This window comes from Leucoraja erinacea, chromosome 7 (assembly GCF_028641065.1).
Source record: "Leucoraja erinacea ecotype New England chromosome 7, Leri_hhj_1, whole genome shotgun sequence".
NCBI lineage: Eukaryota > Metazoa > Chordata > Chondrichthyes > Rajiformes > Rajidae > Leucoraja > Leucoraja erinaceus.
In genome coordinates this window covers 39,002,400-39,021,900 of record NC_073383.1, presented here as the reverse complement: position 1 = coordinate 39,021,900, position 19,501 = coordinate 39,002,400, and the positions used below count along the sequence as shown (strand labels likewise).

At 43.3% G+C, this 19,501-nt stretch overlaps 1 long non-coding RNA gene across 1 annotated transcript; it reads left to right on the top strand.

Annotated features, from left to right (window-relative positions):
- Positions 1–400: 400 nt before the first annotated feature.
- LOC129698899 (uncharacterized) lies at positions 401–14,826 on the top strand. Its single transcript, XR_008723746.1, has 3 exons — positions 401–2,384; positions 4,665–4,752; positions 9,878–14,826. It is a non-coding gene; the product is annotated as an uncharacterized LOC129698899 (long non-coding RNA).
- The last annotated feature ends 4,675 nt before the right edge of the window (positions 14,827–19,501 follow it).

Below are 19,501 nucleotides of genomic sequence, written 5' to 3'. Positions count from 1 at the left end.
AGGCTAGGGTGCCAAGAGCCTTCTTCACTATCCTATCTATCTATGATGCCACTTTCAGGGAACTTTGCACTTCTAAGTTCTACTGCTCTACAACACTCCCTCGGGGCCTACTATTCACCGTGGAAGTCCTGCCCTGGCTTGACTTTCCAAATCTGAATCCTCAAATTTATCTGAATTTAACTTCATTCGCCATTCCTTGGCCCACATGGCTAGCTGATCAAGATGCCGGTGAGGGAAGAGGCGAGCAGTGAGGGGGAAAGGGGAATCTAGTGTAAGAAGTGTGTGGGTGATGGTGATGGGCATGGGGAGGGGGAGGGGTTGAATGTGAGGTTATGTGGAAAGAATGGTGCGTAAGAGAGGACCAGGGTAGATTGGAGGTAAAAAGGGACAGAGGGTTGAGGGGTGACCTGAAATTATAATATTCAATGTTCATGCCCTTGCTACCTAGGTCGAATATGAGGAGTTGAAAAATGCACCAAGGAGATTGATTTGTGTTAGATGATGAAATTAAGGATAAATGGAACATAGGTGAGTAAGCACAGATCAATCTTGGATCACAAAATGCTGGAGTAACTCAGTGGGACAGGCAACATCTCTGGAGAGAAGGAATTTGAAACCCTTCTTCAGACCCGAAGCATCACCCATTCCTTCTCTCCAAAGATGCTGCCTGGCCCGCTGAGTTACTCCAGCATTTTGTGTCTATCTTCGATTTATACCAGCATCTGCAGTTCTTTCCTACTCAACCTTTGATCTGATTGATTCATGGATACTGATTGAGAAGCCTCTTCCTGCTTCTATATTCCCAAGTCTTGACCTCCTGGACTTCTCCAGCCCTTTTCTTCATGTGCAGCATCCCATTCTTAGTGCAAGAGGAAGATTTCACTGTTTTGTAACAAACAATGTTTTCTCAAGTGTGTTTGGTGTGTGGTGAATGCAGTGCATACATCGCTTTTACACAAACAGATCTTAATCATGTCAACCTTCGAGGTTCCCCAATCTTGTGACATGACCACTTTCTACAGTGAGGTGAGACTAGACAGCAAATTATACTTCATGGAAAAACTGTAATCTTATTGCGGGTCTAGAATTGATATTTATTATCAATTGAGGTTAAAATACACTAACAATCTCACTCCTCCTGGCATAAGCCAACCATGCTTCATTTTGCTGGTAGACAAAAATGCTGGAGAAACTCAGCGGGTGAGGCAGCATGTATGGGGCGAAAAAAATAGGCAACGTTTCGGGCCGAAACCTATCTGCTTCATGTAGCTGTAGTTCAGGTATCATCCACATGATGGCCCCCTCGTTCTTCTATTCTCCATGTTTGTTACCCTGCAGTGAATTAAGATTACGGTTTGGGAGTAACTTGATTTTTTTTCCAGTAGAATCCTACAAAATAATATTTGAAAATAAAATCAGTTGCAGCTGCTTGCAGCAAATCGGTACTTGTGTCTGGCAAAAAAACGGGACATTGATCTGGCACCAAAAAAGATTTCCTCCATATATATATAACTTGCAGAGATGCTTCTTTATGTTCCCCAACTTTTTTTTCCCCTTCCAATGTTGAGTTACATGCATTCTATCAGCCCTTCATTGCCTGGAACTTATGAACACGAGGAGCCATTTTGCTCCTTGAGTCTGTTCATTGAACAAGATCATTTAACCCTTTAATATATTTACTGGAAAATAAGTTACCTTGCTCAGCTTTGATATGTGAATTTCACCCCCAACCTCAGCAGCCATTTGCGGATGGAATTCCTGATTTCCTCGACATTTTGTATGAAGTAGTGTTTTAAGAGGTGGCACTTAGATGGCCAAATGTTAATGTATTTTTGTGGTACTATGGAAATTTGAAATTAGATAGAATCTTTGAAATGGTCGTTAGCTCAGCCAGCACATCTGAAGAGAGAGGCAGAGTTGAGATCATGTCTTCACATCAGGAAGGTCTAATCAAATTGAAATCTGCTTTATTTCTCACCATGACCACTGGGTATATCAATATATTCTGTTTTTTTTTCTGGACACCCTTATCAGAGAAGATAAGTTTTTCCTTATCCTCCCTCCCATATCTCTTAATTGCCTTAAATATCTCAATTAGAACATCCCTTGTATCTGAAGATCAGTGAGAGGACAATGGTGCCAATTCTAATCATTTTCTTCCGTAAAAGGCACCTTTCAAGAGGCGTTCCGGAGTGTGATACTTTGTAGAACCCTATTCTGATTTCTGTTTATACTTTTGCTTCAAGGGCGGCATGGTGGCACAGCGGTAGAGTTGTTGCCTTACAGCGCCAGAGGCCTGGGTTCGATCCTGATTACGGCTGCTGTCTGTACAGAGTTTGTACGTTCTCCCCGTGACCGCGTGGGTTTTCTCCGACACTTCACAGGTATGTAGGTTAATTAGCTTGGTACAAATGTGAAATTGTCCCTATTGTGCGGGGATCGCTGGTCGGTGTGGATTCGGTGGGCCGAAGGGCCTGTTTCTGCACTGTATCTCTAAACTAAACTAAACTAAATTCTTCTTGCCACTCTTTGAAGGCAGGGTATCGCAGTCACAAGTAAAACAAGTGGGAGTTTTTTAATGAATGCAGTCAATGGAAAGTCTGCATTGTCAGAGCATATAAATGATGTCAATCAGATCTTGCAATGTCTGTTGCCAACATTGGATAGGACAAGCTGGAATTCATTTTAAGGCCTTATTGTGAGCAAAGATATAAAAAATGTTTTTTATTGTTTAAAATTCTGCAGATCTCTATAAAACAAATCTGACTGCTGCAGGCTTGACTGAACAAAGAATAGGTGGTCAGCAGGGGGGAAAGTCTTTTAGCATCCACCTAAAATATGAATGAGAATTTTATCCACTCGTGGTCAACATTTAAGAATGTATTTAGCCTTGGTAATCAAAGGAACATTTCTTGCCCTTAAGTTGTTTAAATGGTCTGGATCTTGTTCCCTCTGGACCTGTTCAAACATGTATCTTATCATCAAATCCTTCTGCAACACTGAGCTTAAATCAAGTCAAGTCATATAGAGTCAGAGGAAAGATCTCAACCAGAAACATCAGCTGTCCATTTCTCTCTATATTCTATATGGCCTGCTCCAGACTTTCCTCCAGTCTTTTGTTCGTTTAGTGTCATAGGCATGTACAGTGAGGTACAGATATAATGAAAAGCTTAATTGTAGCTGCTTCACAGGCACATACAGTAGACTCTGACAATACACAGAAGATAAATGATATATAAATTATACAAGACATTGAAAAGAAAAAGTCTACAAAACAAGGCATTGGTGCAAAAAAAAAACATAATTAGAAACAAGTCCATGATAGTGCAAGAGATGGTCTGTAATTTCTGTTGTTAAGGTAGGATTATGGTATGCAGGTTGGTTCAAGACCTGATGGTTTTAGGAAAGTAGCCATTTCTGAACCAGGTGGTGTGAGACTTCAGGCCTCTATACCTCCTGTCTGATGGTAGCACTGAGAAGCCTTCAGTTAGAATGGAGAAAATTCAGAATGATTTTGCAGTTTCAACATTCATCCTCTATGAAATAGGTAATAACCATGGCCGATTTAGGTCTGCTGAGAAATCCTTGAACATAGTCCAGTCCACCAATTTGAAGCTGTTCCCTAACCTCTCCTCTGCCTTCCCTGACCAGCTCTTTGTAGTCCTTTTCACCAGTGTCATGCTCTTCAGTCTCTGTCTCTAAGCAAAAAAAAAGCACAGCCAGGTGGTTAGATTTTTAAAGTACAGGCAAGCGATGGAGTGGAGCAATGGAGCATTCTTGATGGTGGTATAGCAGTGGTCGACTGCATTGTTGGTAGTTGGGCAAATACCTTTCAAGAAGCTTCCTGGTTGAGCTCCCCAGCTATAAATAAGGAAAACCTGGGGAAATGCCGTTTCTTGCTTGTTGCTTGCAGCACTCGAAGCAACCGTACCATGCTTGTTGAATAATACACCCATTACTAGCTTGATGTCTGCTGAGGCGGGATGTAGACTGCAGTCAAGATGACAGTGGAGAACTCTCTCGGTAGGTAGAATGGTCGATGCTTAACCATCAGACATTCCAGGTCGGTGGAGCAGGAATGGGCCAAGACCGTTTAGTCTGAGTGCCACAAACACTTCATCATGAAGAAGATGCCGCTGCATCTACCTTTTCCTGTTGCTGCTTTGGGCTAATGTGGTGGATGGAAAAACCTTTGGAATAGAGAGCCGTGTCTGGAGAGCTAGGGTGAAATAGAGTACGCAACATCATGGAGCTCGTGGTCCCTTGGTTCGGGACCACCTTCGGGAGCTCCAGGCCGCAGAAGGTTCGACCGCCCCGATCGCGGGAGCTTCGATCGCTCCGACATGGGGGCTTCGATTGCTGGCTGCGGGAGCTTTTTCGCCCCGACTGCAGATGGTTCGACTGCCCCGGCCGTGGAAGAATAAAGAGGAAAGAAGATTAGACTTTATTGCCTTCCATCACAGTGAGCCATGTGGGGAATGTTTATATTAACTTTTATGTAGTTGTGGGTCTTGTTGCTTTTTTTAGTATGACTATGGTAAATCGAGTTTCACTGAACCTTAATTGGTACACGTGACAATAAAATACCTTTGAATCTTTGAACAGATTCTCATGTCCCTCTGATACATTAGTCTTGTTCCTAAATCTTCAATTATGTTTTCCAGCAATTGTACATTGGCCAGACGGATGCTGGGAGTGGGAGTGTGTGGGACCCAAGCCTGATGTTTCAATCCTATCTGAAGGCCATCCTTGGTGACTATGTTTTCTAGCATAATGGAGACTTTTCTGATGCTTCCGGGTGGTGTGCTCACATTCAGGAGAGGCGGGGATGGGGGAGGGGGGGGGGGGGGGGGGGGGGGGGGGGGGAAGGCACGGAGATTAGGTCCATTGAGCAATCTTAATAATGGCTAGTGCATTTAAATGCCTCAACTACCCCTGTCATACTGCTGTAGATAGAGCTGCAGATTTTAGACTTAAAAGGTCAAAATGTGAGCATATGAATGTTCTCTTGCATGCTGCAAAATGTCGCCTCTCTCTGACCCCATTTCAAATTCCTACAGCACTGCTCTGAGAGCTCCCTCATGATATGTAGTGTACAATTTCAAGAAGGATGCATCCCTTCAACTTCTCACGGGAAACTAGGAAAGGGGAATACATTCTGATCCTGGCAATGGCATTGACAGATCCGGAATGAATCATCATTGGACAAACTCATGAATTCCACACTGTTAAGAATTATTACTCTTTGCTTGGGTTGCCTGCTGATTTAGTTTAGAGATACAAATTGGAAATAGGCCCTTCAGTCCACACTCCGACCATCAAGCACCCGTTCGCACCAATACAATGTTATCCCATTTTCTCATCCACTTGATAATCCCTTGGGTCAATTTTACAAAGGTCAGCCAGTTAACCTACAAACCCGCACGTCTCTGGGATGTGGGAGGAAACTGGAGCAACCTGAAGAAATTCTCACCATCGCAAGGGGAATGTGCAAACTCCACACTGATAGGTCCTGAGGCCTGGGTTGAACTGGGGTCTCTGTCGCTCTGAGGCAGCTGCTCCATCAGCTGAAACACTGTGCCATCCTCAGTGGTGATCAAGTTTTAATGTGAATGTATTGGTAATCATTTCTTTTTTTTTTTTTTTAATTTAAAAAAAAAATATTTTGATTAGAAGTACAGTAAATTACAATAATACACATCAGATATATCTTATTACATTTATTGTACCACTTCGTTTTTCGAGCTTTAAAAAAGATAAAAATAAAAGAAGTAAGGAAAGTGAACAAGAATCGTGAAGGTGCAGGAAAGTGTTGGGAAAAGAAAGCCCCTTAGGGAAGAAGTTAGAGAAGGAAGTAAAGAAAGGAAATAAGACCCTAGAAAGAAAAGAAAAAAAAGGGAAAACAATCGCTCTAATGTAACACAAAACTCGCAAAAAAGGATATACCAACCGTGTATTTTTAATTAATTTATTTATTTTATACCCCCTGTTACCAGATCCTGGTATCATTTATACTTTAAATTACTATTGCACCTTATGCTTGTAATAATTCCATAAATGCAGACCACGTCTTTTGGAAGTGATCTGCTTTGCCTGCTAGGAGGAGTCTCATCTCTTCCAAGCGTAGTGTTTCGAACATGTTTGAAATCCACATTTTTATTGTTGGTATTGGAGCATTTTTCCAAAATTTGAGTATAAGCTTTTTTCCCCATTATTAGCCCGTTTAATCATTAAACATTTCTGACAGTACTGAAAACCTTCTCATGCCAAAACCCCTGCATCTCAGGAGTCATTCACCTGAAACGTACACTTGTGGGAAGTGCATCCAGTTGCACCTCCTGACAGATTGTGTGAGGGAACTAGAGATGCTGCTAAAGCTGGACGACCTCAGGATCATCTGGGAGAATGAGAGCATCATAGATATGAGTTATAATCGGGTGGTCAGAAAGTAGATGGGTGATCACCAGGAAAGGGAGTAGGCAGTCAATGCAGGAATTCCCTATAGAGACTGCTGTGAGAGGGGGATGACCATTCAGTAGAGAGCAGCAGCCAGGTCTGTGGTACCGGGCCTGGCTCTGAGACCCTGTGGAGTAGGGTGAAGTCAAACTGAGCAATTGTGATAGGAGACTCTATAGTTAGGGGTCAGACGGAACTGCAGATGCTGGTTTAAACAGAAGATAGACACAAGATAGACCGTCTGAAGAAGGAGCTCAATCCGAAACCACCCATTCCTTCTCTCCAGAGATGCTGCCTGGCCTGCTGAGTTACTCCAGCATTTTGTGTCCATTTATAGTTAGGGGGACAGACGGGAGATTCTGTGGCAGCAAATGGGAATCCGGGATGGTGTGTTGCTTCCCTGGTTCCAGGGTCCAGATGTCTCAGAGCGGCTGCAGAATATTTTCAAGGAGGAATTGATGGCTTTAGTTATAAGGAGAGATTGGACAGGCTAAGACTTCTCAGAAAATGACACGGACTTCTTGGAGCATAGGAGAATGCGGAGTGATCTTTTGGAGGTTTTATAAAACCGTGAGGGGATCAGATAAGATTCATGTATTGATTATTTTTCCTAGGTTGGAGAAACAAGAACTAGAGGGTATGGGTTTAAAGCTAGAGTGGAAACATTTGATAGGAACCGGAAAGGTAGTTTTTTCACACAGAGGGTGGTGGGTATATGGAATGAGCTGCCAGAGGGAATAGATGAAGTAGGTACAGCAGTCATACAGTCATTTAGCATGCAAACAGGCCCTTCTACCCATGCTGACTAAGATGTCTGATCTAAGCTAGCCCCATTTTCATGTGGTTGGCCCATATTCCTTTGAACCTTTCCTCCACATGTACGAGTGTCCTTTAAATGCTCTTACAGTATCTGCCTCAACTGCCTCCTTACATATACCCACCACCCTTTGAGTGAAAACATTGCCCCTCAGGTTCCAGTTATTTCTTCCTCCTCTCGCTTTAACCCTATGTCCTCTAGTTCTTGATTCCCCTACGTTGGGAAAGAGACTCTGCATTCATCCTATTTATTCCCCTCAAGATTTTATATATTTCTATAAAAACAACCACCAGCTTCCTGCACTCCAGGGAATTAAGTCTTAGCCTGCCCAACCTCTCCCTACAGCTCAGGTTCTCAAGTCCTGGCAATATCATTGTGAATCACTGCACTCTTTCCAGTTTAATGACATCCTTCCTATCGCAACGTGGCCAACATTGAACACAATACTCCAAATGATGCCTCACCAAAGTCTTGCCCAACTGCAACATAAGGCCCCAACATTTATACTCAGTGCAACTGATGAAGGCCAATGTGCCAGAAGCCTTATTTACCACCCTTTCCCCCATGACGTCACTTTCTGGGAACCCTGTCATGTATTCCTAATTCCCTCTCCTCTACAACAATCCCGAAGGCCCTTCACGGTGAAGGTCTGCCCTGGTTTGACTTTGCAAAATGCAACACCTTGTACTTATCTGTATTAATTTTGATTAGCCATTCCTCAGCCCACTTTCCCAGCTGATCAAGATCCTGCTGTAATTTTTGAAAGCCACATTCTCTCTCTATAATACCACCTACTTTAGATTCAATTGCAAACTTACTAATCACGCCTTGTACATTCCCGTCCAAATTGTGATATAAACCACAAACAGCAATTGGCTCAGCACCGATCGATGAGGCACACCACTAATCACAGACCTCTCATCCAAAAAAACAACCTTCCACCACCGCCCTCTGCTTCCTTCCATTAAGCCATTTCTGTATCCAGTTAGTTACCTCTCACTGAATCCGGTGTGATCTAACTTTTTAGAACAGTTTACCATGCGGAACCTTATCAAAGGCCTCGCTGAAGTCCATAACAATGATGTCTAAGGCCTTGCCCATGTCAACCTTCTTGGTTACTTCTACACCGACATGTAAAATTAATTTGGACAGGTACATAGGCATGGGTTGTGGGAACCCAGGAAGGAGGTTCCATGGGATGGGAAAATGGAAGTCACAATGACAGATCAATAGTAAAGAGGGGAGATGGTAGATTGGTGGATTCTAGCCAGGGGGAGGTACCAGAGTATCAAGATCTCATAGAGTGTGGGATCTGGAAGACTGAAATCGAAGCATCTCAGTAAATAGTGAGTTGGGTTGCCAGGGCTGGACTCAGAGGTATTCAGGGAGACCCCTACAAATTGCACAGCTGCTGCCGTAGCAGTGCTATTTTGAGACTGCCCACACTTCAGGGCATAATGACCTGTTTTTTCCTGGCAATGCTCGCATGGATTGATGTTATCAGGTATACCCCTGACATGGAAAATATGTTATATTCAAGTAGGACATACGTTTCTGGAGGGTCCAGCTCGAACTTCCAGAGAGGTATTTCAAGCCAGAATCATTGTCACTGATTTCCACTCTGGAAAAAAAAAACAATTTCAAAAAAACCTAAAATAAATATTGCTACAGTTCTCAATTTCTAGCCCATATTTTCCTGGCTTTCTTTGATTCTATTTGGACTCAACTCAAAGCTGGATTGTTGAAATTCAATATTTAGTAGAGATGAGAAATAACATCCAGAATAACTATGGTTTAATAACTAGAGTCTCTAAAAACTCTAGCTGCTTTTGAATACAGTAGAAAATTAAATAAGAAATGTTCATTGCTCATTTATGTTCATCTTTGCTCATCTTTGTTATAAGACTTTAGTTTTGTTCCTGGTTAAACAAACCTTTCTTAGGGTACTGAGCACTATTGGATGTGTTCATGTGCAGATGACTCATCCAGCTTTTGCTGGAATTAAGTACGCCACTTAATTTTTTTAATGCATTACATCATAGTGTAAAGAAATTTAACTTAACTTTTGATCATCCTTGACATTAAATAAATGCAATCAAGTAACAACTATGCTTGTATCAAAGCATTAAGTTTAAAAAAAGGATATTGCACTGACAGTGTTATGCTGTTGGATATTACTTTGTGTTTGCATGTTTCACTGGAACTTTGACATTTGCAAAGTCCAGACTGTTTTAGTTTGCTCGCATGAATTAATACCCCTCTCTTGTATCAATACCCCGATGTTAGGGAAGTCCAGGACAAGGGGTCACAGCTTAAGGATAAGGGGGAAATCCTTTAAAACCGAGATGAGAAGAACTTTTTTCACACAGAGAGTGGTGAATCTCTGGAACTCTCTGCCACAGAGGGTAGTTGAGGCCAGTTCATTGGTATATTTAAGAGGGAGTTAGATGTGGCCCTTGTGGCTAAGGGGATCAGGGGGTATGGAGAGAAGGCAGGTACGGGATACTGAGTTGGATGATCAGCCATGATCATATTGAATGGCGGTTCGAAGGGCCGAATGGCCTGCTCCTGCACCTAATTTCTATGTTTCTATGTTTCTATCAGTGCCTGAGGCTCCCAATAGGAGAATAAAATGTGGAAAGATTCACCAACAGCCATGGCAAAAAGTCAACAGTTCCCTACCACACATTCCATGGCAAAATATTTGAAAGTTTAATTGGAATGAATATAGTATACTTCATTGTACAAGTTAGATTAAAATGAACAAATCATCTAAATTATGTGTTATCATAATATGAGGTACATTCACATGTGAAGGCCAGGTCTGCCACACAAATCAAGATCCTCAACAGTGCAAGCTAGCCTGCTATGATCTCTACAAAGTTATCAAGGATGCCAAGAGACAATACCAGGACAAACTTGAGTCCCAATATAATCATTTGGATACACGCAGAATGTGGCAAGGGCTGAATACTATAACTGGCTGCAAAGCAAAGTCAAGCAACATCGCTGGTGATAGTGCGGCCCTACCTGATACTGAACGCTTTCTATGCTTGATTTAAGCAGACAGCCAACAGGGCGATGACATCTGTCCCATCAGACTCAAGTGTGCCTCTTCCAAGGGTCACTGTTGCAGAGGTTAGATCAGCCTTCCTGAGCCTGAACCCATGGAAAGCAATTGGCCCCAACAGTGTTCCTGGCTGCGTCCTTGGTAGCTGCACACACCAGCTAGCGTGAGTATTCATGGACATCACTACTCTGTCTGAGATACCCACTTGCTTCAAGAAGATCATCATCATCCCGGTGCTGAAGAAAAGCAAGATCTCATGCCTTAATGATGACTGTCCAGTGGCGTTGACATCCATCATGAAATACTTTGAGAGGCTAGTTATGGAATGCATTAAATCCAGTCTACCAAGCAGCCTTGACCCACTGCAACCTGCCTACCACCACAACAAGTCCATGGCTGATGCCATCTCCCTGGCTCTACACTCATCCCTGGAATACCTGGATGAGAGAGACACCTTTGGCAGACTCCTATTCAGAGACCACAGTTCTGCTTTTAACATCATTATCCAATCCAAGCATATCACCAAACAAGCAGGACTTGGAGTCAGCACTCATCTATACAACTGGATCGTCTTGCTGACCAATAGACCCGAATCAACGAGGGCAGGGGACAATTCATCCTCTATGATAATCCTTAACACTTGTGTTCCGCAAGGATGTGTTCTCAGCCTCCTTCTTTACTTCATGTACACCCATAACTCTGCAGCTAAGTACAAATTCAATTCAATTTACAAATTCATAGACGACATCACCATTGTGGGCCAGATAGCAAATAATGATGAGATGGAGCACAGGAAGAAGATTGAGAACCTCGTGACCTGGTTTCAAGACAACAACCTTTTCCTCAATATTAGCAAGACAAAGGAGATAGTGATCAACCTCAGGAAGCAAAGCGGTACTCAGACCCCAGTTTGCATTGACGGCGTCGAAGTAGAGATGGGTGAAAGCTTCAAATTCCTAGAAGTAAATATCGCCAACAACTTGTCCTGGACCACCCATATTGAAGTAATCACCAAGGAAGCAACCCAATGTCTAATTCTTTAGCAGCGCCGGAGACCCGTGTTCTATCCCGACCATGGGTGCTGTCACTTTCTCCCCGTGACCAGCATGGGTTTTCTCTGACATCTTCGGTTTCCTCCCACACTCCAAAGATGTACAGGTTCGTAGGTTAATTGGCTTGGTAAATGTAAAAATTGTCCCTAGTGGGTGTAGGATAGTGTTAATGTGCAGGGATCGCTGTACGGCGCGGAACCGTTGGGCTGAAGGGCCTGTTTTTGCGCTGTATCTCTAATCTAATCTAAACTAAACTAAACTAAAAGGCTTAGGAAGTTTTGAATGTCCCCAAAATTCTCACCAACATCTACAGATGTGCCGTAGAAAGCATTTTATCAGGTTGCATCACAGCTTGGTTTGGGAAGATCTCCATCCAAGACCGCAAGAAATTGCAGAGAATTGTGGACACAGCCCAGCTCTTCACACAAACCAATCTCCCTTCCATTAGTTCTTCAGTCTGAAGAAGGGTCTCGATCTGAAATGTCACTCATTCCCTCTCTCCAGATATGCTGCCTGTCCTGCTGAGTTAATCCAGCATTTTGTGTCTACCTTCCATCCATTAACTCCATTTATACTGTACCACATGCTGCCTCACTGTGAAAACTCACACCAGTTATCAGGGACAGTGTTTTCCCAGCTGTTATCAGGCAACTAAATCATCCTACGAACAACTAGAGAGCAGTCCTGAGCTACTATCTACCTCATTGGAGACCATCGGACTATCTTTGATCGGACGTTATTAGACACCATTTGCACTAAACATTATTCACATTATTCTCTTATCATGTATCTGTACACTGTGCATGGCTCAACTGTAATCCTGTATTGTCTTTCCGCTGTGTAGGAAGGAATTGCAGATGCTGGTTTAAATCGAAGATAGGCACAAAAAAGCAGGAGTAACTTGCGGGACAGGCAGCATCTCTGGAGAGAAGGAATGGGTGATGTTTTGGGTCAAGACCCTTCTTAAGACTGTTTTTTTCGCTAACTGGTTAGCACGTGACAATATACTAAACTAAACATAACAGGCTGATTTAAATGATAGGATCTTGATTTAAAGAGGCTTTCCTTTTTCAAGGAGGGAAAAGAAAGCTATTATGCATTAGATTGATTGATTGAAAGACATTGGATGGGAAACAGGCTCTTTGGCCCACCAAGTCTATGCCAACCTTCCATCACCCCTTCACACTAGTTCTATATGATTATACTTTTGCATCCACTCTCTCTATACTAGGGCTAATCTACGGTGGCTAATTAATCTGCATTAAGGGGCTGTCCTATTGCGGCGACCTAATCCGCTAGTTCTGGTGAGTTTGCCCTCAACTCATACTCGCAGCATGGTCGACACGAGGTCCTAGGAGGTCTTTGTAACTCTCCTTCATGCTGGAAAGTAGTCCAGCACGTACTCGAGGCCTCACTAGGTCGCGGCGTATTTTTCAATGTTGAAAAGTGCCCGCGAGTAAAAAAAGGTCGCCATGGAAAAAATCGATACTTTTTTTACTCCTAGGTTTAGTCGAAGTAGGTTGTAGAGGTCGGCATGTTATTCGTAAGTAATCGAGGGTAGTCGAAGGTAATCGAAGGTAGTCGTAGATAGTCTTCAACATAGTCGAAGGGAGGTCGAAGGAGATCGAAGGAGGTCGTCTTCACGCTCCACTATTCGGTGTCCAATTTTCCGAAGCTAGTCGAAGCTAGTCGTAGCTAGTCGAAGCTAGTCTTCAACATAGTCGAAGGAGGTTGAAGGAGGTCTTTTACATAGTCGAAGGAGGTCTTCAACATGGCATTTTTTCAAACTCTCCTAAACTCTTCTAAACTAAAGGGTGGGTGGGATGCAGTCCACTGGCATTGGTTATAGTTTGAATTTGGGAGCAGTGCTATTGGCCAGGACTTACCGGCATTTATTTCAACGGCTGATTTCTTACCTGTATAAAGGCAGGCGCCAGGAAGCCATGTTAGTTTATGTACGAGAGGGGTTCACCGACAGCTGAGTCATGATTAGTGCCACGGCCGGAAGCAGAGAGAGAGAGAGAGGGAGGTGTGCTGCTGTAAACAGGACCCCGCGCATACCAAGACAAGTATTGCTTTTATTCTCTCTTGCCAATAAAACTGATTTATAACTAAACACATGTGAGCCTTTTACTGTTCTACTAGTCAGATCCCTGAACCTGTTCCCTTGAAACAGCTACATTTCAGAAGTGGTTTTGTTCAAACCAAGGCCTGGTCTCTCAGGTGGATATATAATTCCACAACACTGCTGCAAAGGGTGGAAGTTCTTCCCAAATGAGGTGGCAGTAATTATCCCAGCCTAAGGCAACTAAGCCAGATGATCTTGATAAGATAATGATCTTATTGTAGTCTGTGAGTGATCAGTATGTTCATAGTACTGATCAAGGGTATACTGATACTGAAGAAGGGTTTCGACCCGAAACATTGCCTATTCCTTCGCTCCATAGATGCTGAGTTTCTCCAGCATTTTTGTGTACCTTTGTTCATAATGACTATTATGTGGTCTATAAAGATAGGTACCCAATGCATTTAATTCATTTAAAAATGCTTTGTGAGGTCCTAGTGTCATAAAAAAAGAATATCCAATGAAAATGAGGCCTGTGGTTAATTTGGGTCCCAAATCTATTTATTCAACAACTAGTTCCCTTTGGAATTCACCTTGCGTCCAATGTGTCTCCCAATATTTCGGAGAGGCACATTCACAATAACTGATTACAATTCTGCATTAATTACCAATTCTATTTTTTTATAACCAAATGAGCAACAAATTCAAGAAAGCCACACAGGCAACCAGGCAAGCACAGGCCCAGCGGGTTGGTTCTGATGTGGTTCGGTCGCTCGGCAGAGGCAAGTCGTGCCATCCGTCCACTGCAGAGTAGCGAGACACCTGTGTCCACTCGTCTGTTCAACCATATTAACCCAATGAAGAAATAATTTGGAGAGATTATCACTTCATGTCACATTTATCATGCACCCTCCACCACAATGTCTGGCACACTACCTGAGTAACTCAGTGTGGGTAAGAACATCATCATTGAATTTCATTTTCTGTGTCCGTTTCTGCGCAAAGTATTGGATGGAGCAAACAGTTCTGTTCCAAGGTGTAATCATGCTTGTGACTCCCACTGCAGTTAATGACATTGTTGGTCCAATTTCAACATTGGGTGATTAGCTCCATTAATAATTTGTAGCAGTATTGCTCGGAGGTTGCAATTGTTGCAAAGCTTGGGTGAACATATCTGCAATGTTCGGAGTTGCACGTCTGCTGGTTAACAATTTAACAGTGCAACTGGAAAATCTGTACATTCATAAAGCAAACTGAGCAGGAGGCTACAGGCTACAATGCGGTTTCATGTGTCTTGTCCTGGGCCTGCAGCACTCCTCGACCCAAATCACTGGATTTGTTACAAGCTGTAGGATGGCTACTGATGCCCATGGATCTTGAGTGAAATATCATCTGCAGTGAATATATAGATGGGTCAGGATGCGTAGGAAATAACTGCAGATGCTGGTTTAAATCGAAGGTAGACACAAAATTCTGGAGTAACTCAGCGAGAAGGAATGGGTGACGTTTTGGGTCGAGACCCTTCTTCAGACTCTATAGATGGGCCACCCCTCTTATTAAGAAATAAACTAGCTAAACTTTTGACCATAGCTCGATAGCTGTGCAACCTTGAGATGAATAGCTAGCTAGTTAGTCAGTCACCATTGCACTTCACCTTCATAACATGAGTAAGATTTGCCATTAATGGTCAAATGCACCCAACATGCAAAAAGAGAGGGAAGAAATGTAAAGGTCTAGAATGGTGCTTGTCATACGCAAGACTCTGTAGCCTTTTATATTTTGCGTTATGTGGGAACAGCTTATCTGCATAGGAATATAGGAAGAAGCAGAGCAGGTCTGTTTAGTACTCCCTTGGGAGCCTGCAGGGCTCACAATCCCCATCTCAATTTGTAGCAAAGACTTTTTACTAAAGCAAGCAGAGCCAAGTTTGTGTAGTTTGTCAGGGGTCAGGACTGAAAACTCCAGAAAAATTGAGCAAGAATGAGGGGGAGAGAACATTCTTTACAGAGAATGTCAGATCTGTTCAGCAGAGATAGCACACATGTCAAGAAATACACATTAGTACTTGCTCTGGCGAGTTATCTTACTTACAACATAAACAATAGGAAAGCTTTTTGTTATGGTTTTGCTAATTTGGCACTCTGTTTTCAGTATTAAAGTAATTTACTTTTACTTATTAGGATTAGTGAACAGTGAACACATTCCTTTCTGTGCATCTGACATGAGCCAGACAATGGTTATTGGATGAGCTGGGCAGTGAAGGGGAGCTGTGGGGGGAGGGATGGCAGTGGGGAAGAAGTAGGTGACAAGTTATGTTTCTCTGCTGCACATGAATACCACAAGCCTTGTATAAACTTGCATGGCTTAAATAATTATTTTACTACGTCAACACGAGCCATGAAGGCCTTACCATTGCTTATTTTAGGTATTCAAATTTTAAAAAATGTAATTGGAGTTGTTAAATGTAGAAATGCCTGTTTGAGACAACTTTACATGAATGTAGACGTCTGGAAAACCTTAACACTCTGTATCAAGACAGTGTAAAATAATTACTCATTCTGTTATTCTTCAATCCTATTTGTTCATTATTTATCTTTTGGAGGAATTACTAAACTGTCTGTCCCCTAAGGGGGGTGTAAAAAAATCTTATGCACTATTTTGAAGAAGAATTCTTCCCTGAGTCTCAGCGAATATCCTTCAGTTAGATGACAGAGAAATTAGCCCATAATAAGATTTTATTGCACATGGAAGCTTACTGAGTCCAAATTGGGTGCAATGTTTTCTACATTACAAAAGTCTGATAAATGTTTTTATGGTAAGTACATTTTTGGCTACGGGGTATAGAGCTCGTAGGAAGTTCTTTCTTTCACTATGTGACATACTTATTACCATGCTAAAAATAAATTCTGAGGAGGGGTGTGTGTGCGTGGTGTGTGGGCAGAGGGTGTGAGGGGGGAGTGGTGTGTGTGGGTGGGGGTGTGTGTGGACGGGAGCAGGGGTGTTAGGGCATGGGAGGTATGGACGGGGGGGTGTGGGCGGGGGAGTGTGTGGGGGGCGTGGATGGGGGAGTTTGGTGGGGTGGGTTTGTGGGGGGTTGTGGGCGGGGGGGTTGTGGTGGCAGGGGAGGGGAGGAGAGTGGGCGGGGGGTGTATGGACAGGGGGAGGAGGATGTGTGGACGGAGGCAGGGGGGTGTGTGGGTGGGGGAGGAAGTGGGTGTGTTGGCGAGGGGGGCAGTTGTGAGGGGATGGGGCTGTGTAGGCCGGGGGGATTGAGAGCTCGGAGAAAAGACGGGGGTTATGGGGCAGAGGGGATTATCACGGGGGGAGGGGGGCAGGAGCCAGCGAGGGTGACCAGAGGGGAATGGGCTGGAGCTGACAGTGCAATGGGTACTCACAGCAGTCGCTGGTCGCTGGTTGCTGATCGTTCTCCTCCACCGGGATCAGATTCTCCGCTTTCCGTTTGGCAACATTTCCCGCGCCGGGCTGGGCCGTTTCCGGTCCCTCCGAAAATTGTGTCCGATTGTAAACATCTGCCGACCATCCTCAGCTCCAGTAAAGAACCGATGGCGCAGGAAGGGGCGGACCATCCCGCAGATTGACAGGGATCAAAAGACCAATCCACGCAGCGCTGAATGGCAGGAGAGGAGATCGATCTGCGCACACGCGGTTTTTAAGATTTTTTATACCTCGCTAACATTTACATTAGATCACCGATCGGAATGAAACTTGGTGCAATCGCAGCACAGGAGGATGTAAGCTGGCGAAAAATCGTAGCGCTATCGCGTAGTATTTTTGAGCAAATAGAATGACTGCGCAAACCGGAAGATAACAAGATCGCAGATTTAGTTATGTATAGATAGATAATAAGATAGAGATAGATAGATAGATAGATAGATAGATAGATAGATAGATAGATAGATAGATAGATAGATGGATGTCCCATATAGAACCATGGAATTCTTACTTGCAGCAGCACAACAGACTATGTAAAGATAGTACACTGTAAACAATATAATAAATGTTTCAGATAAAAGATAAATCATCAAAACTTTGTCTGTCTTTGGACAGATGAATACGTAGCTAAGTTGTTGCTGGGGACAGGGATTCAGATTTTTGCACCATTGACATTAAAGGGAAGATACTAGCATGGACAGCAGGTTGGCTGGGTGGCAGAAGGCAGAGAGTGGCAATAGAGCAGGCTTTTTCTGGTTCGCTGCTAGTGACTAGCAGAGTTCCACAGAGCTCGTGCTGCTCTTCACGTTGTATATTAATGATTTGGATGAGGGAATTGAAAGCTTTCTGGCCAAGTTTGCAAATGATAACCATATAACCATATAACAATTACAGCACGGAAACAGGCCATCTCGGCCCTACAAGTCCATGCCGAACAAATGTTTTTTTCCCCTTAGTCCCACCTGCCTGCACTCATACCATAACCCTCCATTCCCTTCTCATCCATATGCCTATCCAATGTATTTTTAAATGATACCAATGAACCTGCCTCCACCACTTCCACTGGGAGCTCATTCCACACCGCCACCACTCTCTGCGTAAAGAAGTTCCCCCTCATATTACCCCTAAACTTCTGTCCCTTAATGATACAGGTATTGTAGAGAAAGCAGGGACTACAGAAAGACTTGGACAGGTTGGGAGAGTGGGCAGAGAAGTGGCAGATGGCATACAGCAAAGTAAAGTTTGGAATCCTGCATTTTGGTAGTAGGAATAAAGGCGTAGACAATTTTCTAAATGGGGAGAGAATTCAGAAATCAGAGGTGCAAAGGGACTTGGGTGTGCTGGTGCAGGATTAGCAAAAAGTTAATTTCCAAGTCGACTCAGTAGTAAGGAAAGCAAACGCAATGCTATTTCGAGAGGACGAGAATACAAAAACAGGGATGTAAAGCCGAAGCTCTATAAGGTGCTGGCCAGACTGCATTTGGAATATTATGAACAATTTTGGGCCGCATATCTGAGAAAGGATGTGCTGGCGTGGAGAGGTTCCAGAGGCGGTTTATGAGAATGATCCCAGGAATGAGTGGATTAACATGCGATGAACGTTTGACTGCATTGGGCTTCTACACTGGTGGGAGAGTCTAAGATCAAAGGTAATAGCCTCAGAACTAAAGAATATTCCTTTAGGATGGAGATGAGGAGGAATTTCTTTTGTCAGATGGTAGTGAATCTGTGGTCTGAAGAAGGATTTCAACAGTCTGAAGAAGGGTTTCGGCCCGAAACGTTGCCTATTTCCTTCGCTCCATAGATGCTGCTGCACCCGCTGAGTTTTTCCAGCACTTTTGTCTACCAGTGAATCTGTGGAATTCGTTGCCACAGAAGGTTGTGGAGTACAAGTCAAAGGATATTTTTATGACAGAGATAGATAGATTCTTGATTAGTACCGGTGTCGGGGTAATGGGGAGAAGGCAGGAGAATGGGGTTTAGAGGGAAAGATAGATCAGCCATGATTGAATGGTGGAGTAGACTTGAAGGGCCAAATGGCCTAATTCTGCATCCATCTATCTATCTATCTATCTATCTATCTATCTATCTATCTATCTATCTATCTATCTATCTATCTATCATCCATCTATCTATCTATCTATCTATCTATCTATCTATCTATCTATCTATCTATCTATCTATCTATCTATCTATCAAACTGTGTGCCTGCCGGTGTCCGGCGTCCGTCCGTCTGGCTGCCGGCCGCCTTTCTTCCTTTGATTCCTTGCTACGCCAAAACCAGACGCAGAATCGGCGAGATCTTTTCCATTTCGGTAGAGATTTCACTTTTCTTTCAAAGTATCCACTCCTGATTACATTTCGTTGTGTTTATGTACACAGTTTAAATCAAATCCTTCTCCCCCCCCCCCCAATATTTAAAAAAAAACTGGCACTTGGTCTATCTATCTTTAAAACTGTGTGGCTGCCGCAGAATTGCCGAGATCTTTTCCATTTCGGTAGAGATTTCACTTTTCTTTCAAATTATCCACTTCTGATTACATTTCGTCGTTGTTTATGTACACATTTTTAATCAAATCCTTCTCCCC